Below are 26,003 nucleotides of genomic sequence, written 5' to 3'. Positions count from 1 at the left end.
GATGTGGAGGACATTGTCACGTAGTCGGTTTTTCTTTCCAGAGCACTTACAGATTTTTTTTTTTTTTGCACATGCTGGAATGGAATACAGGGAACGTGGACTTAGTGGCACTAGCCCCAAATTGGGAAACAGGTACAATTTCTAATACGATGCTTCTCGGCCAACCTGGGTCGGAGACTCCGATCCTCCTTCCCACTTTGCTTTTTCTCCGCTGACCTAACGTGCCGTAGAGATTGCTCCGGGAGCTGCTTGGCCACCCAGCGTTACTTTCTTTGAAGGCTGCGGTCTCAGTAGGCACCATCTGCGAAACCTACTCTGGGAGCAGCAGCCCAGGCGCGCAGTTGCTTGCGGGGAGCAGCCGGCGCGGCTGCGAGAGCGCCGCGGCTGGGGGAGGGGACTGTGGTGTGGCCTGACCAGTTGGCACAAGCCCGTAAACTGCAAGACTTCTTTGCTATTGTAAGTCCAAGCAGCGGAGAGAGGCCGTGCCTGCCATTCTTCACGCTCTCATAACAATAGAGCCTTGGAAATAGTTGGCGATTTCCCTTTTCCAAGAAGCTGCTGGATCCCCTTGGGTATTGTTTGAGTCTTATTTCTAAAGTTTACTCATTTCTAAGAACGATCCTCACCGCGGACTTTGAAACTAAAGACATTTTCAAACAGATCGCGGTCGTTAACCACGTTCTCGGCACCGTGGTTTATATGTTTATTTAACGTGTGCCATGAACCAGTGTGTGTGAGAAACTATTTTTAACCACGCCGTCTTGTATCCAATTCATCTGGGCAGGAACAGGGTCCATCACTTCCAGAATCTACCTCCTGATACAGTAATCAGAAATAGAAAGCTTCGCCGTCCCTTTAAAACTTTTCCATTTAAGAAAATCGATGGGCAAACTCTTTCTTGTAACTCGCTCCTCACTGTCTATTTTTATTTATTTTTCTGATTTGGCAGGGCTCAGCAATGCTGTCTGGGATTTCTTTTCTTTTTCTTCTTTTTTTTTTTTCTTTTGCTAGAGCAGATGTGGGGGTGGGGAGGCGAGGGCTGGGCTTCTCCTGGAGTCGCCCCCGCTGGGACCTCCCGGGTGCGCGCCCCGGGGCGGGGAAATTGAGGCGGTAAGAAGCGGTGCTGGCGACCGAGTCCAAAGCGCTACCTGCAGCCACACGGCATCAAGCCTCCCCTTCCTTTGGCTTACTTGCACGGTCTCCCTCCCTCTCCTCTCTCTCTCTCTCTCTCTCTCTGTCTCTCTCCCTCGCTCACACACCAAAGCTCTCCTTCGGGTCGGAGACGCCAGCCCGGGGAGGCGGGGTTGCTGGAGGAGAGTCCGCTCTGCGCAATCCAGTCCGGGACTTGGCTCCGCCCGGAGCGTCGGCCTCTCCGGTGACACTGGAGTAGTGAGCCGCACGGGGTGAGGCTGCAGCCAACTCCGCTCCCCACGCACTCGGCTGCCTAGGCGCTCGGGACGCAGCACACACCGGCGCTTTTCCGCGGTGCCGACGGCCCGAGATGCCCGCCTAGGAGCGTGCGGCCGCGGCCAGCGTCGCCACACCCGGGACACTGAGCTCGGGGTTGCAGAGCCGGCCAGAGCCCTGCACCTCTGCCTCAACCCCCACCCCGCCCCCCCGCCCTGAAATGACTAGTTAATGGGCGCTGGCACCGCTGAGGGGACTCAGAAGTGAATCCAAGTGGAATTTGGATTTGGAAAAGAGTTTCTTGAACATTTACCCTGGTCCTCGCTGGTTTTTCTTCCTCTGGTTTTTTTTTTTATTTTCCTTTTTCTTTTCTTTTTCCTTTTTCCTTTTTTTTTTTTTTTTGCCTTCCCCTCCCGTCCTCTTCTGTCATTGGAGATGAACACAGCTCGTTTGCATCCCAGAAAGTAATCGCCGTGACTGTTGCCCCCAAAGAGACAAGCACACATGTAGGAATGACAAAGGCTTGCGAAGGAAAGAGCGCAGCTCAAGGCCCAGAGAGATCTTCTCGATAATGGATTACTAAATGGGATACACGCCGTGCCAGTCCGCTCCGAGCCGCGGCCGCCTGCCCGTCGATGCACCGAAAAGGTATGGCCCTAGCGTCCCTGAGCGCCCCACCTCCTGGATCCAGGCTGGGGGTAAGGGTCCCGGGGTTACCCCAGGTGCGCGTTGTGGGCTTTGTAGTGCCTGTGTTGTATTTGGTCTTATGTCTCTGTCTCCCGAGCGTTGTCCCTTCCTGGGGGAGTAGCCCCGAGCCCTGCCTGCAGCTCTTTTCAGTCCTGAACCCCAGAGACTCCGGGCTCCATGTCAGGAGCTTCCCCACCCGAGTCGCGCACACGACCGGCGCCGCCCCGGACCTAGCCCGAGCGGATGGCTGTCCTGCCCGGCGGGGTGTGTGTGTGTGTGTGTGTGTGTGTGTGTGTGTGTGTGTGTGCGGGACCCGAGGCAAGAGCTCACTCTTGGGCCAGTAGGGAGGAGAGCGGCCCTGGAGGGTGGGATTCTCCAAAGCGCCGGGTCCTGGTGTCGAATGCTGGGGAAGGGGAAAGGGTTCTTCCCTCGAGGGCCAGGGAGGGTTGGGGAGTACAAGGCTGTTGTGTCCAGCCACAGGTTTAGGCTCTGGTGTGGGAGAAATGGTTGTACGAGGACGATGGAGAAGAGATGAGGATCTTTTGTTATCAGTGCGGGGTCTGGGCTGGGCTCCGTGGAGTGCGTGAAACTTGTAATGGCCCTGAGCATCTGCGCGCCCTCTCGCTTGGTGGGATCCACTCTTCAGTCGCCGCTGGCACCAGAGGTTCCTGGCTTTGTTTGCTGGAATAAGTGCCTAGGAGCGGTGTCTTGGTATGGCGCGGCGCCCCCGCCCTAGGTCCTGTCCCCTGCCTCAGCTCCCAACCCAGCGAACAGGGCACCATTTGTCGCAGCTGCGTCTCTCTCAAGCACTGAGCTCTCCACGCTGGGGCTGGCCCCTGCTGCGCCCTCCTCCAAGACCTGTGCTGTCCCTCTCGAGAAAAGATGTACCCCGGGAGAGGGAAGGGTGGGGAGACCTGGCAAGAAATAGCTCTGGGCTTGCCACTCTGATGAAAGCTCTGCCGGGCTGCAGATTGTTGGGTGTCCTGACTGCTTGTTGTGTCCTGGAGCTTAGCCTCCGGAGCTGTGGGGCGCCCGAAGCAAGCTGGGCAGTTCTCTCTTAGTGACCCTCCTGGGTGGGCAGTGTCACTCCCCCCCCCCCCCGATCTCCGCGTTTTTCTCAGCTCCCCACGGAGGGAGACGGTATGAAGCAGGATCCTGAGATCTCCAGCGGGCGGTACAGAGCCAGGCTCCTGTCCCGATCCTGCCTGACAGGGACGGAAACCGGACCCCGACATTTTTCCCGCTCGCTCGCCGCCCCTTTCCCAGCGCCTCCTCCCCTTTACAGTGCAGGGCCCCCGCACCCGGCGCTTCTGGAAAGTTTCTGTTATAGCTAAAGACTGCTGGAAACACCAGACGAGGGCTCAGCTTGTTCAGTGTGACCCGGAGCTAATTGAGCGGACCACTGGGATGTGACTAGGAGCTAGATTGCCTGTCCACTGGAGAATGGCACCTCCTCTGGCCCGCAGCACTTCCTGGACCGGGGTCTCAAGCAGCTGGAGAAGGGCTAGGGGGCCGGGGTTGGGAAGTGTTGAATTCAGGATGCTAATATGATCACAAGTGGCGGACAGAAGCTGGTGTGAGGGCGCGTGTGGACACCGGCCCTGGCTCGCGGGCTCAGGAGTCTCTACCTCCAAGCGCAGCATCCCGAACCTCCTGCGCCAGTCGCAAGCCATTGCAGCTCGCACATGTCCAGAGAGGGAGCAGGGCCAGGTGCTGATGGAGTGGAGGAGAGGGGAACGATTGGAGGCGCTGTCCTCCTAGCCTGGGCCAGCGTTTCCAGGGGCGGCCTCCAGCCTGTAGGGAAGTAGGCAGTCCTGCGGGCAGTTCCGCCTCAGTCTGTGCAGAGCGATTGTGGCTGCCTTGAGAGTGTGGTGACCAAGCACAGCCACAGAGGGATCTCGCCCTATTTACTCTAGATGAAAATCGAGTTATTACTGAATGGGATCCTTGAAAGATTTAAAATACAGGGGAACCTGGACACACACACACACACACACACACACACACACACACACACACACACTGTATTCATAACTTTGCCATGTAATTCAGTCGTAGTCTTCTATTAGTGGATCTCAGAAAAAAAACAGTGCCCATCTGCTCTGGTTTTCATGCTTTTTTCTGGTAAGGAGGTCGAGTGTCTTTGCCTTGTTTTTCCTTAATCCTGGTGATTTAGGCTTTCCTTCCCATTCTGGACTTACATTTTGGCGTCAAATTCACCATCTGCTACTGTGATGGCAGGGGGTTAGTGGTTTTTGGATACATTAATCCTTTATTTAGCTTACTCCTCCCAAGGTAAAGATGCCTGTGCTCAGTTTTTGAATGAAAATACTGGACACATTTTTTTTCCTCCTTACCCAAACAGCTACCAGAAGTCAAGATAGCAAGCATTTTATATGGTTTATAAATTCCATGTTTAGTCTTCTACAATAAACTTTTATTAAACTATTCCAGGCACCCAAGTTAATTATTAACCTAACCTTAAATACAGTGGCAGATCTGTGTCTCCCCCTATTAACCTAAACTGTCTGTTAAAACATAATTGCACTAGCTGTTTGAGTCTGGTTTACCCGTTTCTGTTTATATAGTAGCTTCTATTTGAATCTTAGGTAACCTATACTCTCTTGTTTTTATTTTGGTTTTATACATTCTTGAATGAAGGACTTGGGAAGCCAATCTAAGCAGAAAAGAATGAGCCACAGACTTGAAACCTTGATTTTGTTACGAGTCTTTAAATTCATCTTGATGTAAAGAAGTATTATATTTATATTTCTTATTTGCTGTGATTGGGAGTGATGGCCTCCCTTATGTGTTATATTTTATAGCTATAACCATTTAGACCTTACTACATTCCTGAGAATACATCCATGAATGTTTCACAGACACCCTAAATCATTACCTTTGGGATCACCTAAAGAGTATGTGTTGGACAAAACAACTCAATTTAAGTAGAGTTAAAATACATATGACCTTGTGTAGAACACTCAAGTAAATGATGAATGAATAAATGGATGAATGAACATGTCACACATGGTTCACTATTTTCTTGTTCAGCGGGCAGGTTTATTTTTCCTGTAGTAAAAACAGCTTATGCTTTCAAGTGAGTGGTGATGGCAAGGTGGTAATAAGGGTTACCCTTTGTACACACATACACACCCCTCGAGTTCTTTCTACATCTAGTAATGCTTTTGCTATCATTAAAAAAAAAGAACATTTGCATTTTGAGGAGGCGTGTCACATTGCACCATCTAAACTGAGTGTGTTAAATAAGGGTGGCAGGAGTTACACAGGCTGTTACCATTGAGTAAAAATAAAGCATCCAGGTTTTAAGAACTTGTACCAAATTTACAGTAAGCACCAATGCTTTGAAAGTGAATGGGTAATTGCACTTTCAAATGAAATGGGGGGAAATACTGTTTTGCACAAGGAAGTGTGTGTGTGTGTGTGTGTGTGTGTGTGTGTGTGTGTGTGTGTTACACATATTGTAGTTTAGTTCTCTTCAGAGTAGTATAAAGGGGTATTGATGGGACGCAGAGCTTTTTAGAACTAGCTTTGGAAAGCTAGTATAGTCTCCCATCTAATTTGTTTACACAAAGGGAATCGCAGAACAAGCCTAACTAATTGAAATGCCTTAATTAGGCACCTGCCACTTCCCTCCACGTGAAGTCTTGTCTCTGCACTGCCCCTCCCTGCCACACCCTCCCTCAGGTTAAGACAGCTTCTTGTCCTCCTCCCAGAGCTGATTTGACGCTCTTTGATATATTTATTTAAGAGCCTTGTGTTATAGCGCCTATGTTTGTGCCAGAGGAAGGTGAAGCAGGGAGCATCCTGCTGTGCCTGCCTCCCATCCCCCACCCCTCCCCCACCCTCTCCCCCTCCCCCCACCCCCCTCCCCCCACCCCGCCCGGCTTCAATGCCTCTTAGGGTGTCCTGGAGCCAAACAGCTCTGAGCTATTTCTATTTCAGAGTGAATGAAGGCTTTTCTCATTTGCCTTAAAATGTACTGCAAGAGCAACTGAGCTATTCTCTCTGGCAACCACATGGCTGCCTCTTGGGGATATGGTAAGGTAGGGAAGGGAGGGAGGCATTTAATCCCTTTGAAATGGGCAAATAAGATGTCATACCCACAAACCTCAAGGGAGAAGAGAGTTCAGGACTGCTCAGCATGGGACGATTACAGTGTGGTATAGACACAAGGGTGTCTTGCTTTGTGAAAGAGATGAGCTCTTCCCAAAGGTTTTTATTAGAATAGTTGTAATTACACTCATGGAGTCATATTCCACTACTAGCACCTTGCTACTCACATAGCCTCTTTAATGAGACTTATCCCAGAATAAGAAAGTAAGGAGCCAGGGCACATTGGGTAGGTAGCTCGCTCTTGTAGGACCTAATAGACATCTCAAACTTAACACGTTCAAAAAGTTCTGTTCTGGCTCATTCTACCCTGCATTAGTTTTCTTCATCATCTCCACCTTGGTAATTCCATGAATTGCTCAGGCCCCGGAGCTGAAACGTTATCTCATATCACGTGCCAGTTGCAGTGGTACACCCCAGAATGCACAGGCACTCCGTCCTGGTCTACCACCTCCCTGGTCCTCACATAGTTCTCCTCTGCTGGGTATTGTGCCAGCATCCCAATCAGTGGGCCTGCTTCTGCTTTTGGCTCCTATCAGCTTTTCTCAACACAGCCAGCTACAACACAGCAACAATGAAAATTCAATACCTTCCTAAGCTAGCTCTGCTAACCCGCCTTTTTCTGCTAAAAGCTTGGTTCCTTCCTCTGGCACATGACTTCCACCACGGCTCCTTGAGGTTACCTGCGTGTGCAGGCATGCAGTCCTGGAGGCCCTCCATGGGGTCTTTTGTACAGGCTTGGCCCCGTGAGGGTTGGGGCGGCTCTTTCCCCAGATGCCTGCGTGATTTGCTCCTCATACCCTACAAATACTTGCTCAAATACCACTTCCTCAGCAAAGCCTTTCCATATACCTGATTTACTCTACCTCTGGACAGGAAGTACTTCTCATCCTCCTTTAGGGCTTCTTATATTTCCTTCATAGTCCAACACACTATATATTATCCTTGTTTATTTTCTGTTATTGTCTAGAACATAATCCAAAAGGGTGAGCATCTTTATGTTTTATTCACTATATTATCTCCACCCCTCCCCCCACCCCAACCTCCCCAAAAAACTGTCTTGTGCATCACAAGCCTTCCATCTCAAGTGTTTGTTGAGTGAGTAAAGAGGGCATCTTTTTGTAGATAAGCAGTCGAAGTAGTATGTCTCTCTTTTCTGCCTTGTTTTTTCTCTGCCTCAAGAGGGATGCTTCCTTCCTGCGTGAGTGTCTGCTATCTTCCGTGGACATAGGCGTGAGTTCTCCTCTGCTATTGGTAGAATAGTCACAGTGTGCTGTGTTTCCGGTCCTTGATAATGGTTTGGAGTCTGCTCACTCCCACAGGCTCATCCAGTCCCCTTCTAGGGCCAAGAGCACACATCTGTGAGACACCTGGTTCTAGCTGGAGGGAAGACTGAACTGAGGAAAATCAACTTGCCAAGAAACAGAGCTAAGAAGTAGCCAACACTCATGGGGACTAAGCTTTGACTCTGGTTTCATTGGCTCTGCATTCTAATCATTGGCTAGTGAACCTTTTTTTTCCCCAATAATTTTCCAATTTTGCTGGTTTTTTTTTTTTTTGAGGGGGGCAGGGGTGAGAATGTAATATGCCTGTTAACCTCTGCCCTGTGCCAGAACAGCTGATAAAGAGCCTAGACCTGGAAGACTTGAGCTCCAGGGTCCTACTTTCTTGGATGAGACACTTTACTTCCCTGAGACTGCGTTATTTTGAACAAGTTCTATGAATTGTGAGCCCACTCTTTCCACCTCATGGGACTACAGACAGAACAATATGAAATTATGTGAAATGTGAATATTTCATAAAATAACTACTGGAAACTTGGGGAAAAGTTTTTTGGTTTTTGATGAGATAGGGTTTCTCTGTGTAACAGTCCTAGCTGTCCTGGAACTCACTTTGTAGACCAGGCTAGCCTCGAACTCACAGAGATCCTCCTGCCTCTGCCTAACTTGGAAAGTTTGGTGTCAGTTCTTCTTTCTGTCTCAGACTGTGCCATAATGTATATCCTACACTGTCTTCTATATTTCCAAATGAGTATTGTACACTGTTGATCTAGTTTGACTGCAAGCCACATTATGAAAATGAAGAGTTTCCTGAAAATCATTGAAAACACACAGTCCATATAGAGTATGGATTGCAGCTGTATCAATCAGAGTGTCAACTGCCTCAAGTAAAGATTGCTTTCAATATGACCATTACTGGGGCAAGGTCGTGAGAGTGGCACTCTGCCAGACAGTATAAAAGAAAAAAAGGGGACGGAATTATTCTGCAATCATATGCATCAATGTCAATGCAGCCATTAGTGTAGCACAGATATTTCAGGGTGAACTAGGAGTCCTGGAGGAAGCTTCCATGTTTGAAGTAACAAGGGCAAATTCATTGTGGTTGGGGACGTTTAGGTTGCTGCATGGAATGCAATGGACAAATCCAGAAGCAGCTCTGAGGTCAGGCTTGGCAACACAATACACTGTGTGTGTGTGTGTACACATATACACATATAGTACGTGTGTTTTCACTACTTACAAATAGAATGACTTTGTTCCCTCCTTCTTGGTTTCCATTTGTAAATTTTGAGAGTGATGTCAGTGCTGTAGACGCTGGAAGGGGTAAGCGGGGTAACACCTGCGATGATCACAATGCCTGGCACATGCAAGCGCGCACTCGTTTAATACAAAGGCTTGCTTTTATTTGCGTAACCACAGTCACGGAAAATGGCCTGGGAATTGATTTCAGAACCGCTGAGACTGCTTTGTGGGGGCAGAGTACAGAAGGAAATGGCTGCAGATCCGTAATACAGAGAGAGGATGCAGAGGAAACAACCCTTGGACTCCAAAGAAACAACCACACCATGAGCCAGCCCTAGGGTTGCAGGTTTGAAGCGTGTGAACCTCCAGGGCAGGAGGAGCTACGATCCTCTTCTAACTTAGGAAGTTCAAATGTCACACCCAAAACAGAGGAAAGGAAACACAAGCAAGACACTCTACAACTAACACGATAGCAACAGCCCGGGGATGTGTGGAAGATCAGAGACCGAAGGGTTGTTGTTTTAAATGGATAACTGCCACTTACTAACATTTAAAAATCAAGTGCACAGCCTTTACCCATGTTTAGGATCTGAGGGTCATCTCTTCAAGGACGAGCCAAATTACCAAAGAGAAAACGTGCAGAAGAAAAGCTGGGCTGCCTGTTGCATTTCTGGAGGCTTCGCCTGCAGGGTCTGCAAGACTACCTTCAGGGCGGCCATTTGGTGGCTTGGCCACTCTTCCCTGACCACACTTAAAATAAGTTTGGAAGAGTGGGGTCTCCAAGCAAAAGCAAAGGATTGCCTTCTTCATTACAAGTGGGAAATTGTGGCTGCCTGGAGCAAAGCCTGACACTGATTGTACTAGCCAATACCCCTCCCACCAAATCTGAACTATCAGTCAAGGGACAAGACTTGCCAGTGAGAAAAATCTGATCCCTGAAAGAGACAACATCACCACAGTTCCCTGAGGATGCTGCCTGCTTTCTGTCCTCCAGGACCCCTTCATCCCTGAGAATCAGTTCTTTTCAGCTCTGGGGATAAGGAGACTCCTCAAGTTCTGTAAGTGGAGAGGTATGGGAAGAGTGAGACAAGCCAGTAATTAACATGCCCCAAAAGACTGAAGGGCTGGCTCCTTCCAAGCAGCTGATGAGATGGCTATTACTTTGAAAGGATGATTAGCAATAGATATTTCCACATAGGTACCACTTTTAGACTTGGAACCTCCCTTTAACATGGCCAGGTGCTTCTCAGTGACCAATCTTCTGCCATGATTTGATTTGATAAAATGCAAAACAAGATCTGTCATTTTATACTATGAAAACATACCCCTGGGAGAAAAATCATTGTATGGACCAGGGAAGAGAAAAGGGATCTCTTAATTGCTCTGTGACGCTATGTGGGAGTTCTATAGATGAGCAGTCTGTGGTTGGCCCTCCTTCCTTTTGCTGTTTGGGTATTTTTCCCCCGCTTTGGAAAGTAATTATCTCCACTACTGCTCTGTTGTTCCCCAGACTCCTGATGCCCTTGAGTGAGGTAGCTGACAGAACAGATAGATCTAGTGTGTGGATGCTCCTGTTCCCCAAATGGAAGGCATCATGAACTAGCTCTTTCCGCAAACATCCCCAGATGACCCAGTCACTGTCCTCCCTCCTTTCTGCCTCAGAGAGCCATGTGACTTCATTCATATATTTGGAATTTGAATGCATTTGTTCTTCAGCCTCAGGCACCCAGGTGGGCAACCCTTCAGTCAGCATCCCTTTCACGATTCTCAAAACAAATGAGCATCTGAGTCACTAAGCAGAGTCTCATCCCCGCCTAGTGAATGAGAAATAGAAACTAAATCGTCGAGAGCCTTCCAAACTCCAGTGTGTGTAGCAGAATGGCGGTGTGTTGGTTTTTTGAAAGAATCCTTGTTAATGGCTTTCGAGATGGATTCTGTGCTAATTCTGCTCACATCATGAATGATGGTCCCAGCTAGACACTGTCACGGGGATCTTCATCTATTAATCATGGAGGCTGCTTTCTTATTCGGTTGCCATAGTTTCAGTGCCTCAGCTAGTATTGGGGTGTCTTGGGAAAGATTTGAGACATACTAGGGCTTGCAAGCCTTGCAGTTATTTTGGCAATGGCGCTCTGGAAGAGCTGAAAGCCGCTTCTGGTGTAATTCAGTGCTAGATTAAAAGAGGCAACTTCTGAGAGCATCTCCCTGGACCTTGTTATGTGGCCATCCAGCTGATGTTTACTCCAGGATTTGCCCCTTCCTCAGCCTTGAAAAAAATTCCTCAGTGGAAAAAAAAAATTACAGTCCAAAGGCTGATGTCACTTTCGTCTTCCCGAGGCAGAGGGGTGTAACCCTCTTCGTTACGCTTGATGTGGGCATGGCAGATAGCTAAATAAGTGCGATGCCATCATGAGGGTCTTGCCTTACGTTTGGCTTCGCCTTGTAAAAGTTTGAACTTTACTTCAGGTTTAGCCTTCACTGTTTTTAAGTTTGACACCCATGCCTGAGGTGTTGGAGGCCATTGTTGTCTTTTGCAACCAAAGGATAACCTTGGACCAGCAGGTCTCCTGCCTAGGTCAGCACTCATGCAGACTGACGTTTCTCATGTCTTTGTTCTTTTAATATTCTGTTTTGGGGTTGCTGAGCAGGAAAAGTTCTCTAGCTGTGTGTCTATTGTGTGGCTACATCAAGAGAAGATTTGGAGGAAGCAACTGCTGCAGGAGGGAGACAAAGGCTTGTGAGGCTGGCTAAGCCTCCTGGGTGAGGGAGGCCACAGCTGGTGTTCCTTAACCCAGTGTGGCCCTGTGCAACACAGGCTAGTACACGTCTTAAAGTCTTAGTTCCCATTTCTCTAGTGGACTTTCTGCAACTCCTACATGTCCAAGCCAAGCAATCTGATTCCTTTGCAGATTAAAACATAAAAAAAAAAAACTTATACTCAAAGAAGCAAATTGGGCTGAATTCTGGACGTGCAAGGCAGCATGTGAAGATCCTGGAGATTCAGAGGAAGCAAACTTGGACTTCATTACAAATAGGGCTAATCTGGAAAATTAGTCACTTAAAAAAAAAAAAAACAACCTAGAAAATGACTAGTTTTTATTTCAAAGTGAGCTTCGAAGCAGCCGTTTTAAATTTCCCTAGATCTAGCTTGCCAAAATGTCTGTATAAGATCAACAAGCATTTTGAATGCACGCGCCTATTATAAAGACGCCTCCCTTACTCAACCACACTGAATGATTGATTTTAGAGACCAATAATATGAAGTAAATGAAAAGGGTAACATGGCCATAATTGCTACTGGTTTCACCAGGCTCCTGGGCACCGGAATTCCTTGTGGAGAAACACTTTTAAGTGTCACATCAGTTTTTGATCATGTGGTCTGCCTGCCTTACCCATTGGTTGCAATTACCCACCAGCCCTGCTTTGCCCCCCCACCCCCCACCCCCGCCCCATATATCGCCCAGAAGCAAGGAAAGCATGCTTTTGTAAATTCAGTACTATAGACTCTTGATTTTTTTGAGGGAGGTGGGGCAGGGTAAGAAAACGGCCCTGCTCATTCTTCAGTATTCTGTACATGTTTGCACATGTGGATACACATGCACACACATAAGCAGGTGTCCACATGCACACATCCATGTATGCACATTCATGCACAAATACACACATGTGTACATGCATGCACACACATGTACACACTCGTGCATACACATGTGTGTAGAGATGGAGGGAGAAGAAAAGCATTAGGAAAAGAGAAAAAAAATTGTTGTTTCTGGAAGTATTTTAGTGAATTTAGTTTATTGCCCTCTCAGTGATAACAAGATTGTGGCTACAGTTGGGGATCCAGTTAAACATAGTATTGCAAAAAATATTCGATGCTTTCTGTGTGGGTATCAGTCAAACACAAAGTGAACTTGAAGCAAGTTTGATGGTCACCAGTGGTGATGGTGGGGGCGACTGCATTTTGGTAGAGCATTTCTCAAAGCAGGGATGTGAGCACGCGCCCACTGACCTGCTAGGCAAAACAAACCACACTGGATTCTTAGTGTGATGGAGAAAATGATCCTGCCCCCTCACCAGAGTGGTCCAGTAAAGGAGCAGCTGGGATGCTATAAGTGATGGAGCCTTTGGCTCTGTAGAGCAACCACCTTTTACTTTAAGAGTTTCTCTATCCCGTTGTCTGATATTTACTGGCTCCGTTCTGGACTCAAAATTATTTCTTCCAAAGACTAAAATGGGACATAGAGTGGTGCCCCAGCTCTTTCAAATAAAACATGCTATGTACTGGATGCTGTGGACCAAGTGGCATTTCTTGTACCCAAAAGCATCTTTAGTGAGTGCTAAACTTATCAGGGGACTTTGAAAACTGGAGGAAACAGGGTCTAACTTTTGGTTGAAAGCGTTTTTCTGTGTCATGAGTTTTACAACAGATATCAAGAAACTGAATTATAAATGTTAATGTGCTATTTACATTCAACTTTTAACTAGAGAGCCTAATAAAAGTTAGATATAATATATAAATGCCAACTTATGAATTAAATTTTGGTCTGAACAATCATTCTGTAGCTTATATGAAACCTTAATGACATATAGCCCCATCTAGTTTAGCATAATTTGTGCTTATGAATTATAAATGCTGAGCTTTTACAATTAGACTTACCCATCTGTAGGCATCTTAATGAGAAATTACCAAAATTGAATTGATTTGTAATATTCACTAGACTGTGTTCTAGAATAGTGATTGCCCAAGGTAATTTTCAGAGCCATCTCCCACAGCATGCGGCACAATATTGCATCTACTAGAAAAGTTCTGTAGTGTGATCCATGTTTGACCAGAGGAGAGGTGTCAAAAGTCGAGAGAGCAGAGACATATCATATGTAGCCAAGAGAAAAGGTAACATGTCTTTTGGACTTTTAAAGTTTTTAAACTTATTATTATTTTGTGTGTGTGCATGAGTGTAGACCTAGTTCTTCATCTGTGTGCTGTGTGGGCATGTGGAAGTCAGAAGATAAATTTTAGAGGCCTGGTTTCCTCTTTGCACCTTGTTTTGAGGCAGAGTCCCTTGTTTCTGCCGTTCTGATGCATACTCTAAGTTAGTTGGCCCATGAGCTCCCAGCCAATGCCTGCCTCCACATCTGCCTTTTTACGTAGACTTGGATTCAATACAGGTGGTCAGGCTTGCACCGTTACAGTTACAGCTTTTTACTGGCCAAGCCATCTCCCAGGTCCTGGGATCCTTTTTTTTTTTTGTGTGTGTGATGTCCAGAGTCTAGGGACGTATTTTATTAAAAATCAACTTTTATATACAAGGTGTTTCCTCTCATCTGTGATGAGGGGAAGTTGAACATCTTGAATATGCTGATTAATTAATTCTCCAGATATCTCAGAGGGTGGAGCTTCCATGTCACATTTTGCTGTGCCTAGAACACAAGCCCTGTTACTATCCACCACATCCGTTCCCAAGAATAAAGAGAACACCACCACCACCTCTGCTGTTAGGAAACAACGACATCCAGTTCTTCAGCAGATTCCCCCAACACACCAGGTGTGGAAGAAAAGGCTTTGAAATGTTGTGAATAGCCTGACATTATCACATTATTATTGAAATGCAAATCCTTCCCAGCAGAAATGAAAGGGTGAGGACAAAGTATTTTTTTTCTTGCATGTTACCAACCGTCCTTGCCTTCCTAGCCTTAACCGAGGGCTTGTTCTATCAAAAGTATTCATGATGTGCGTCCCTCGTTCATTGCCCATGTTTACTGGGCACTCTCCCTTCCCAGGCCATGCTTGTCCTTATCCTTGAAGGAAAAGGTGGGCTTCCGGCCGTGAACTGCTCCTACGGGGCCCTTCTGTAAAGAAAGGTCTTCCTTTCTAGCCGTCCTGCCCAGTCCTGCCTCAGAACTAATTGGATATATTGATCATTGTCAAGAGTGTTAATAGTAAAGACTCACTTATATCGTGCGTATATGTTCCTTAAGTATGTCAACAAACATTACCTCATTTCAGCTTCATTACAACTCTGGGTTGTAGAGCAGGTAGGATAATGGCTTCAGGCAGGGCAGGTGTTATTATGCTCAATTTAAAGATGAGATAACTGAGGGGTAGAGAGGTCAAATAATTTGCCTGAGAGCACATCTCTGGTAAAGGAAAGGCCTGGGACAAGATCCCCAACCTTTAGAACCTGTTCCCCCTGCTCCTCTAAAATGTCACTGTGTTGTTTACTCAGTACTTAATTTGTAAATGGAGTACAGTTTCTAACCACAGATGTTCTCACCTCTGTCCATCTGCAGTCTGAACCCTGATAGGGGACACCTTTAGAAGAAGCTGTCTGTGAATGTCTTCAGAGGCTACAGAGCAGTTGGGTCCTGAATTCTTACTTCTCAGTGGAGAGGGGCTTCCCGAAGTGGGTGCTGTCCCTGGAGACCCCTGAAGTATTAGGACAAAAGTCTCCCGAAGAAGACCATTTGGCAGCAGAGGGCATTTTTATTTGGGGTTCTGCTTTATGGCTGGAGGGAAAACAGTAACATCAGGCGGCACCTCTGTGACCCTGGGTGCCACAGGAGGGACAAAGGGTTGAACCAGATATTTTGGTGGGAATAACCTTCCGGGATATGGCAGTTTGCACCTATGGGACAGAAATGCATTTTCAGCAGGAATGAAGTAGACCTCATAGCACAACCGAGGTGGCTCTTCCCTTTGGCAGCCATCTTAAATATGACTCAGCCTAAGTGCTAGTCTAGTGAAAAGAACAGCTGGGCTTAATTCAGCACTCAGACATTTAGCACCTTCTCTAGGCAAAGAAGCTTCCTATCTGCTGCACAGAAAACAATGAATGCGTTTAGAATGTACTGATTTATCGTGAACTGGTAGAGGGCTGGACCGTGGGCCCGTGTTCCATGTTTTTAACAAGAAGGTGGCATCACCAAATAGGATTTTCTTAAGTAAATATACACGTGATAGGACTGTGAGTGGACAGAAGGGGTAAGCTCTGACTGTATGGGCAAGGTTCAACCAGCAGGACTTGGGGACTCATTGGATGTGAGTGGTACAGAGCGGAATGAATTTAAGTAGCTCTGAGATGTCCCATCTTGGTAATGGAAGGTGGTGACACCGGTCAAGACAGGAGGCTAGGTTTACAAAGTATTTAACTAGCAGCCCCCATACCCTGTGTGTAAGTCAGAATAGACAGAATAAGGCTTGCACACGTCTACTTTGAACACGCTGCCTCTCTTGTGTTGAAGGCCTTCGGATGAAGGGTTTCATGCATGTTTCATCTGGCAGCCCCGCCACTTTCTCTAGCTGTGAGAGGGTTCTCAGTGTGTTCAAAGGTAGATAGCATGAGGAAGACTGAACACTATCTTGTGCGTCTACTGCTCATGTGAAAACCAGGCCATACGTGAGCTACCCGCTTCCCACTTCTTTCATTCTGAATAACTGACCTTTTTGAAAGTTTCTGAGTTCTGGAATTAAGTATCCATACACTTGTCCCTTCCCTTCCCTTCTTATGGGTCATATCTAAGTGAGTGATTGTCTCTTAAGCAACTGAAATGGCACAGATGACATTACTCACAAAACACAAATAATACCTCAACTCTGCTGTTGATTTAATAAAACAGTGTTAATCAGGCAGCTAGTGTGTGTGTGTGTGTGTGTGTGTGTGTGTGTGTGTGTGTGTGTGTGAATGAGTGCTCATGTGTGGGTCATTGTACTAAAATTGAACACTGCTCATACAGTAGAAGGGAGAATGTGATGTTTAGTGTCTTATTAAAAACATCTTCACTGTATAGGCGATCGAGGTCTCACATATTTCAATTTTGTGATTCTATTTCTTTTGATAAATATTGACATTGTATAGTTGCCCAGAAGAATCTTTTAATGTAGTATAAATATTAAGAAATATTTATCATTTTGTAAAGTCTCCAAAAGGGTGAGTATTCTGTGTTTACTTTCATGTTGCATTTTTCTTACAGTTTTCTAAATAAAACTTGTAGCATGAACGTCTTATTCTTATCTAGTATTTCCAAAAGGAGGTCGAAGAATATGAGACAATAATAAGACAATAAAAGTGAGCAGTAAGAAGAGTAAAGATGAGAAGCTTCAAGTTTTTTCCAGGGCTTTAACAGACTCCGTTTTCAGAAGGGAAAAACCTGTATTTTAGAAGCACATTCAAATGGAAAATTAATACTTTGATTCTTTGAGAACAACATTGGCACCATGCTTGAGTTGGTGTCATAATGCTGAGTGCTGAATTTAGATCACTATCGATGGCATGTCACCTATTGCACAGATGTGGGCCAGCTTGTTTCTAACTCCACTGGTAGGCTGCCCTCTAGTGTTGCTTGGTCTCAGCACACCCACTTTTGTTCTGATTGCCTGAAAGGTGAACACAACAGTGTTAGCATTTGATCAGCAGCCACCGCCTGTCCAGATGCCCAGAGCTCCTCAAGTTAAGAAACTTCCTACAGTACAAGGTCTGAATGGTTGTGATAAATTAAAGCGTGCCCATCACAATCCCACTTGATGGCACAGGAGACAATAATGTACGGAAAAACACATTGACGACTGTAAATCAATGCCAAACGAAAATTAACACCTAACAAGCTTCCGGACTATCAAGTAGTGGCACTTATCTTTTTCTCCGTAAGTGCTAAAATAAGATATGTGTAAGCAAGTTTAGAAGGAATTTGAAATAAGATTATGTAAAAGTGGCAAGTATCAGGAGAACTGTGGAGTCTATGGAGTTCTGAGACCAGTACATTTCCCTGTTGCAAACCCTCTAATGGGAAGTTTAGCGCTTTGTTCTCTGACCGTATGAGGAAGCCTGGCTGCGGCCACCCTGGGCATGAGTCCTGTGCCAACAGGGGTGCCAGCTCTGCTTTTCCTTGGCTGGGGAGTGAGCGTACTCCAGAGTCTGCAATAAGTGCAGAAGAAATGTCAGACTCAGCAGCTATTTTTGCATGTGCGACGTTAGCATTCTGCCTGAGGGACGGAGGTGGCGTGACCGTGATCCAAGTGCATCCAGCACACAGCGGCAGAGTGGCTGTCATATTTTGTGACAGTGGCAGGGTGACGCTGCTGCCGTCGCCACCACTACTGGTGGTGGGGTTTGCTCCGGTATTTTAAAACGGAGATCAGAAGGAACAAGGAAGAGTGTAGTGAGGCCAAACATACATCACAATGTACAATGCAGTCCGCTTTACACTTGGGACTTCAACTTGTCTGTGATGTCCTGATAGAGTTCAAAGCATGAGCTCTGGGGTTTGCTAATGGGTTGACTGTGACTTTTGGGGGGAAGTTCCTGTCTTCCTCTGTGTCTTGTTTCTCTCGTCTGTAATAAGGGACTTATCCATTATGCCTCTCTCATAGAGTAATTGAGATAACACATACCTGAATGAGGTCAGGTATATGCAGACACTCAAGAGAAGTCAGACGGTGTTTTCTGTCACCACCTCAGTGTGGGTTAGTGGAATGGAAGTTACAATGGAAAAGGCAAAAATGATGAGCGGGTGATTGTTTTTAGTGAGACATTTGCTTGCTCTCCTCTTATCTCTGTGCTCCGTTGTGTCCATGCACGGTTTACAAGAACTGACTTAATGGCCATGAGTTCCCTACTACGCGCCTCCTAGGTGCAAAAAGCTAAGTTTGACCTTACATTTACAAATCTTTTTGTTTTGAGACAGGGTCTCACTCTGTAAGCCAAGCTGCTTCAGCGGTTTAAGTGCTAGGATTTATGGGCATGAGCCATCACGCCCAGTTCCAAAATGTTGAGTAAGGCTTGAAAGGGGAGGAAACTAAATTATGCCTTCCTTGGGTCCAGTGCTCCAAGTCAAGAGCATGTTTGTGAGGCGCCTGATGCCTGGCCAGGTTATACCTCTCCTGTATTGGAGAACAGTCATGTGCTTGAGATTCCTTGCTGAGTGGATTTTCTGAAAGCAGTGTTTAGATTGTAAGTGATGTTCTGTTTGAAATCATAATGCTTAGGGATTGTCACAAGAAAGGCAGTAGAGAGGTCTCTTCTAATTTAATGGTAGACTCAAAACCAACATATAAATGCAAACAAGTTTATTTTCTACAGTGAAACACTGTTATTAACTACTTCTCCCAGCACTCCGGCCTGTCAAATTGAGGCATTAGCTTTACAGCCTTGGTTTCCAAATAAATCTAACTCCTCAACAACGAAGTGGGCCAATAGGGAAGTGACTCCCTATTTTGACCAGGTCTTCACCCCCTACTTTAGGAAAGTGTCATGTGGAGATGGAAAAATTGGGAGATTCAGGAAGAATCCGGAGAGATGGCTCAGTGGTTAGGAACATTCACTGGTCTTCCAAAGGATTTGAACCCAGCTCCAGGAGATCCAACACTCTTCTGGTCCCCACTGGCACCCACATTCATTTACAGAAAACCCACACACAGACACATGCCTATACATATAATCAAAAGTAAAATAAATATCGTATGCATATAATCAGAAGTAAAATAAATAATCGTACACATATAATCAAAAGTAAGATAAATATTTAAAATATCTCTATATAAAAAGAAAGTAAGTGGGCTGGAGCTGTAGCTCGGTTGGTATAGTGCTTGCCTAGCATGCCCAGAACTCTGGTTTCCATCCCCAGCGTAAACATAAGCTTGGTGGCACGGGCCTGCAATCTCATAACCTCAGGAGCCAGAAGGATCAGGAACTCAAGATTATCCTGGTCTACAGAGCAAGTCTGAAGGCAAAGCCACGCTCAGAAACAAATAAAAGAGGAAGATGGAGAAAAGTAAAGGGTCAAACTGATCCCTGACCTTCAGATAAGCAAGAGTTAATTCAGGCCTTGTCTCTTCCAATTGTTTACTCCAATGGGCAACACAGCCTAATTTACAAAAATAAGGACGTTGTTGGTCAGGGTTTGGGGAATGTGCTAACAAGCTGGGACTCAGAGATGGGGTGTCTCTGGAGATAGATGATAGGAACTGGGGCCATCCCCCAGGGGTAGCAAAACTTGTGTTCATTTGGTATTCACCCAAAGTCAGGACCATCTGACAGCTGTTTGGTGTCTCTTGTGAAATGGATTTGGACCCTGACCAGATGCTAGTGGACAGATGTTCACAACACAAAAAGCTTCATCAAAATAGGCACTAATTGACACTGTCCTAACATCGTCACAAGTAAGGCAGGAATGGGCAGGTCACCAATGGCCATCACCACCCAAGCCTGGCCCTAGGCTGAGGGTGGAGACCCTGTTGGGACACTGAGCCTTCTCCACAGCCAGAGACTTTGACTCACAGGGCTTCTTGCCTGAAGCTCCCAAAGGGGTGTTTAATGTGAACCTCCGCCTGTGTGTGTACTGGACGAACCCTTTCAAAATGGGCAGCAAATCAGAGGCCATTTGGACATCACCACCCCCTGCTCACCAAGCCAAGCCCAAATGCAGATTTTTCTCCACCATTTTGGATTCTGTGCAATATTTGTGAACAGTTTTTTTTTTTTTTTTTATAAAAGTTATGTATTGCTTTCACATGAGCATCCCCGACTGAACTAGGATAGTCCATCTCCCCCTTTGCTAATTATTGACGGGTGACAGCAATAGTCTTGAGTATACACCTCAGTTAAAATAGGCTTAAAAAAACTCAACAACATTAAAGCGGGTGCTTTAGGGGCAAACTGGTTTGACAATGGGCTCATCAATAATTATATGGGCTTGCACCTACCTGTGCAGCCTTCAATTAGCTAGTTCTTAATTCAGCAGTCGTTGGAGTCTCTGGGGCACTTTTTGAGTGAGTTATTCTCATTATTTCCTTTCAATTTTGCATGTTGGGAACAAATCCTAAGTCACTCCTGGTGTGTACTGACGGAATCTGTTAGCCTTCCATGATTGGCGGATGATTCCCTCTGAGTCGGAGTGTGGTTTTTACAAATGTGATGTAAAACCTTTTCATCCTATGTTACTGTTCATTGCTTCTCGTTACAGAGTCAGGCCATATATAGACAAAGGAGGGACTCTCCCTAAGGATAAGGCTCTCTGTACTCCCAACACCCCGTTCATTCCCTCTTTCCAGAGATAAAGATCCATCCTGCCCTCGAGGTCTTTTCAAAATATGATCTGTGTCATCCAGCTAGGACGCTGGGTGCATTTGACTAATCATAGCTGTTTGTTTGAAAGAGATTATAGTCTTTGTTGAAGCTGTGGTCCAATTGGGTGTGAACAGCCGTATGTCTGTCCTGATCCTGGTGCTCATCCTACTTGTAAGTATGTTGGGGTTTTTTTCTGACATCTTACTTTCAGCATGTCTACAACAGTAGGCCACCCCTCTCCCATCTATTTTCTAGTGTGGCTCCTACTCCCATGAATGCAAGGCAGCTCTGAGTAAAGGAGCTAGAATGTGCCCAGCAACCAGGGCCGGGCACTATTGAGCCCATTGTTTTCTCCCAGCAGTGTGGAGCCAAATCTCATTTTATAGCAGAGTGTATTCTAGGAATTCCACTCCATCAGGATGACAACAGACTTTCTCTAATGCCTTCCTATTTTCCCCATTTGCTGCTGTCACAGGCAGCGCCACACAGTCCTGCAGCAGCAGGCAATTAGAATTCACTCCTCCCCAAGGCTCTGCTCCTCCCCATTTGCAAGGGAACCGCAAGGCATCAGCTGCCGTATTAAATAGACATTAATGACAGCAAGCCGTGATCAGCCAAAGCAGCGGTGGAGATGATGTGTTTAAGACTCAATTCCTGTGAGGGTCTAAACCTGGAGTTCAGACATGCTCCCACTCCCGTGCTAACACGGGAAGTTTAGGAGAAATTGGACGAAGATGGTGCTTGATGAATTTTTTTCAAATACTTAGGAATAAATGAGGTGAATATGTTTAAAGTAAATACATTTATAAAAGTTTCCCAACGGGGTCACAAAAAGTAGGTCTGATACAAAGTTACGTAGTGTGCTAATCAATGTGCTGTATGTATTCGTTTTTTTTTTACTCTATAGTTTTTAAAGAAGCATGCAAACTAGTAACACTGTTCTGTTTTCCAAATTAGGAAGTGTCCTTTGGAGACTTCCCAGGCATCCTGGAGCCTGTCCTCTTCCTGCTGGGCCCCTGATGTTTTTCTTGGGGATGTGGGATCTCCATCATTACTAACTTGCCCCTCTGCACACAATCCAGACACTTTTCAAAGAATTTCTAGTGTATTTTGGCAATGGCTGAATGACAAGTTATTCATGTTTGTCACATCTGGCAACACTTGGGACCGCTCATGAAATAATTTCTATTGGATTTCTAAAGCTGCCCCATTGGTAATATTCCCCATGAGGTCAAGTGTGAGGAATTATGGGTGTGAATGGGCTTTCCCATAGTAGTCATCCCACCACTTCAAATTGGTTGCGCACCCCTGGAGAGAGCAACACAGCCTGATGTCACATTTTGGGGGACCGTCTCCCCTTCCTACTCTTCGGGCCTCTTTAACTAGATTCTTCCATGGCCTGTGCACCCGTGCAGAGCACGGAGCAGTGCGTCCTCTACCGACAACGTTGACCCCGGAGGATTTCACTGGGAACCAAATCATTAATTGACCCAGAGGGTGACCAAGTAGAGATTGTATTCAAAGCTCTTTTATATCCGCCATCTCATTTTATTCTGACAGAACTTCATGCACCTTCTTTGTGTTAGTTAGAGAAATGGAAGGAACATTCTCCTCTCAACACAAAGAGGGTCTGTGTCAAGTCATGAGACTTTTAAAAAAAATAAATCCCCCCCAATATTATACTGTGCACTCTCCAGCTTGACAAACTGAAACACATAGAAATGATGGCTGCCTGCAAGAGCCTTCTTTTCAAAAGTATGCAAACATCAGAGGATGCCCTGGGCCACAGACTGTGTCTTTTCACACATTTTGGGAGGCGTTAAAGAGCAAGGAGTAGCCAGTGGTTCTTCTTAGAGTGTTCTTGGTTAATCTGTAGTTCTTTGAGTGTCGGCGACACTCTGGGTCTAGTGACTGGTAGGTTTTCCTCTTACTGTTTCTTCGGGTTAGTCCAGATAACTACAGGGAAGCTCTATAGACTGGGCACCATGTCTTGCAAGAGAATGCCTGTGGTAAATATCAGGCAGATGTTCCAGTGCCCTGCCCTGTCTGTCTGTCAGAGAGTTGATGGTGCCTGATGTTTTAGGTTGGCAGCCCAGATACTCACACATCCTGAGATCAGTGGCCCTTGTAGCATGTCTGCATTTAATTGCAAACCCAAAGCTGGTTAGAGGAAGCTTTTGATTACAACCTCTGTAATACCTGGTGTGTTTGAGTCCAGTAATCAGAACAAAACTTAGGGACGGCTGGCGGGAAATAACTCCAGCAAACAGGGAAATATGTACGGAGCGGACAGCACATTCGTGGCTAGCTCCAGAGCAACCAGTGCCTAAACTCAGATCCGTGTGCTGCCACTCACACTGGCTGTGTGACCTCAGGCAGATGGTAAACCTCATTAGATCTTTATTTTCTTGTACAGTGTAGTCGTTGGGCCTGCCTGAGAGGTAGCCGTAGGATTCAATGAGTCAATGTGTGTAGATTGTTTTAAGCACCTGTTACACTGTTAGTACTAGAGAAGTGCTCACACTCTCATCTTCTGTAAATTTGTGTAAGCTAGGGAGAGATGAGCTCTGAGTGTGTGTGTGTGTGTGTGTGTGTGTGTGTGTGTGTATGCACATGCTAGAAAATAGCGCACAGCAAGGACTGTCCTCTTGGATTTAGCTTTTGTAGACTTCTTTACCCTCTTCGATACCTTCACTGCTCTCAGAGCCATTGTTCCCCACTCCCTTCCTCCACATTCTTCCTTCTACTCTTGCACCCATGTGTCTTTTAGTAGCGACAGGTATCTCAGCCAGGTGACACTCCTTGAATGACATCAAGCCACTCACCTTTGAAGTCACCCAAGTCATTTATGCCTAGTGTTACTTGTTGAGCGTGCTCATGGGTGACAAATGGTTGAAAGGGGAGCTAATTTCTCTGTCTGTGATGGAATTCTGTTTTGTTGTTTGGCTTTGAGACAGTCTCATGTATCCCAGGTTGGCCGTATACTCTCAACGTATTTGGTTAATTTAGGATGACCTTGAATTCTAATCCTTCTGCCTCTACCTCCCTTGTGATAAGGTTACAGGTGTGTGCCATCACACCTGATTTTATGTCACGCTGAGGTGATCAAACCCAGCGTTTTAGTTATGCTAGGCAGGCACTCTAAAAACTGAACTACATCCCTAGCCCAGAAACCCGCTGGATCAGAATCCTCACATTTGAGACCAAGGAAGTCCATGGAAGTAAATGGCTCTTCATTTCCTGATCGTGATACTCAATCCATTCTAGAAGCTTCTGGCTAGTGGAATCATTCTGAAAATACCATTTTTTTTGTACGTGACATGATTTTGATCCTGACCACATGGTGGCCCATCTGTTTAAATGCACCACAAAGCTCTTGACAAACCTAAGGCATCTCTATCATTATTAGCTGCACAACACCAGGGTGCTTGTTCAAGGCCCTCGGACTACAGAGCACAGAGGTGTCCATTGGGCACATGCTGACAAGTCCTTCTGGAGTCAGTCACTGGGGAAGATTACGTCAACCTATCTGGGAAAAACACCTCCCTGTTCTCACTGAGGTTCCGGAAAGCCAATCAGAGGCAAAGTTTCAAGTCCAGGAGACTCCCGGGGCTCTTCAGATCACACGATTTTTGTTGGCATTGGCACTTTAGCAGTATTATTTCACAGACCTTACTTCAAGTTCAAGAATAAGAAGCAGAATAATGGTGTCAGGTAACTCCATTCTTGATAACCTCCCCCTTCCTAAAATAATCCAGACATTGCTGATGCTGTGAAATTTGTGATGACCCTTCAGTAAGTGTGTATAATTTTGTTCTTAAAATAAAGACCTAATAGGCTTAGAAGGAAATGTTAGAGAAATTAACTACTGAAAATTAGCAGGACTGTGTGAAATTTATTTTTTAAAATGACAATGATCTGTTTAAGTTTGGTAAGCACCAAAATGTAAATAAATGAGTAAAATCAGACAAACAACCCTCTAAACCATCAACCCTGTGGTTTAATTAAACTATCAAGGGAGACACATGGCTTCTTATTGTCTTGGTCAGGCTTCATCACCAACTTAAGTATGATGTTAAGATGGTCGTTCAACAGGACCATGAAGGATGTAACTAGTAGTTTGGGGTCACAGCTAGATGAGTTGAATGTGTGTCCTGATGGGCTATATAGATACTATATGCCACTGTCAGAGAGATGTCTGTGATCTTGCAAAAATATTGGTTGAGCACTCTGATCATTGTCTATACACTATTAGCTGTTTTGAAAAGAATTATAATTTGCATGTGGCGTCAAGGAGAAGGGGGAAACTCATGAACTTTGCATAAGCAGTGTGCTTCATTCCTGTGGTTGCCGGGAAAGCACTCACATGGTGCATTCTCTTCACAGTAATTGGGTATTTATGCCTCAATAGAAGAGTGTCATTTCCTAGCTATTATAAATGAACTCATTTTGTTTTGTGTCTCCGGTTTCCACCTCTGCTTCTCTGTCTAGGCCTTCTTGACAAAGGTAAGATGAAAGTGACTTCCGTAACCCCTATCAGAGGATGGACAGCAGGAGGGCCGCTGGGTCTTTCAGTTGGAGCTGTCTCTGGTGGCTCCTGACATCACAAGGCTATTACAGTATTGTCATCTGTCAGACAATAACACAATCAAGAACCTGTTTCCGGTCTCTCCAAGCCATGGTGTTCCTGTCTTAATGGCAGAGATTTCCCTACACTGTAGAAGGTGCAAAGCAAGGGCACATATCCAGTTTTTAAAGGGGCCTCTCAAACTCCACGAGAAACTTTTATCTCTTCACTCAGACCTCAGACACAAGAAATTTATGAGGCTTATAAAATAATCTCTTAGTAGATGCCTGGCTATATTCATGCATTCAGTATGTGATTTTTCTCCCTAGTTTTCACACATCAGGGAGGAAAATGCATCAGGCCCACTTTATTAAACAATAAAGTACATATATGTACTCTTTTTTGACCTTTCCATCAGCCAGGACCAAAATCCCTTTAAAGCTAGTTTACAGTACTGTGTAAGACCAGGTTTCACTTCCTGTGTGGTTCTTTCTAGAAGCAGGTAGTGCAGGTAGAGAAGGCTGCACATCCAATTACTCCTTTAGTTTCTAAGGCAGCATTCTTTTAAGCATAGAGTTTAAAGTACTTTGGTATCCATTGTGGTTTACAGAAGGAGACTGTTCGGCT

The 26,003-nt window shown here is 45.7% G+C and overlaps 1 protein-coding gene across 3 annotated transcripts in view; it reads left to right on the top strand.

Moving 5' to 3' along the window:
* Nucleotides 1-1,197: 1,197 nt before the first annotated feature.
* The window catches only part of Sema6a (semaphorin 6A), a 126,120-nt gene continuing 101,314 nt past the window's right edge, over nucleotides 1,198-26,003 (top strand). The window contains exon 1 of one of the 3 annotated variants that reach the window (XM_052742160.1): nucleotides 1,198-2,055. The gene's annotated coding sequence lies outside the window, so the exon portion shown is untranslated. The remainder of the gene's footprint in view (nucleotides 2,056-26,003) is intronic. The other 2 variants (XM_052742162.1, XM_052742161.1) reach the window with 2 other exon arrangements.

This window comes from Peromyscus californicus, unplaced genomic scaffold, assembly GCF_007827085.1.
Source record: "Peromyscus californicus insignis strain IS unplaced genomic scaffold, ASM782708v3 Scaffold_17__1_contigs__length_78620276, whole genome shotgun sequence".
Taxonomy (NCBI): Eukaryota; Metazoa; Chordata; class Mammalia; order Rodentia; family Cricetidae; genus Peromyscus; species Peromyscus californicus.
Note: the sequence above shows the minus strand (reverse complement) of the source record. Positions and strands in the feature narration are given on the sequence as shown.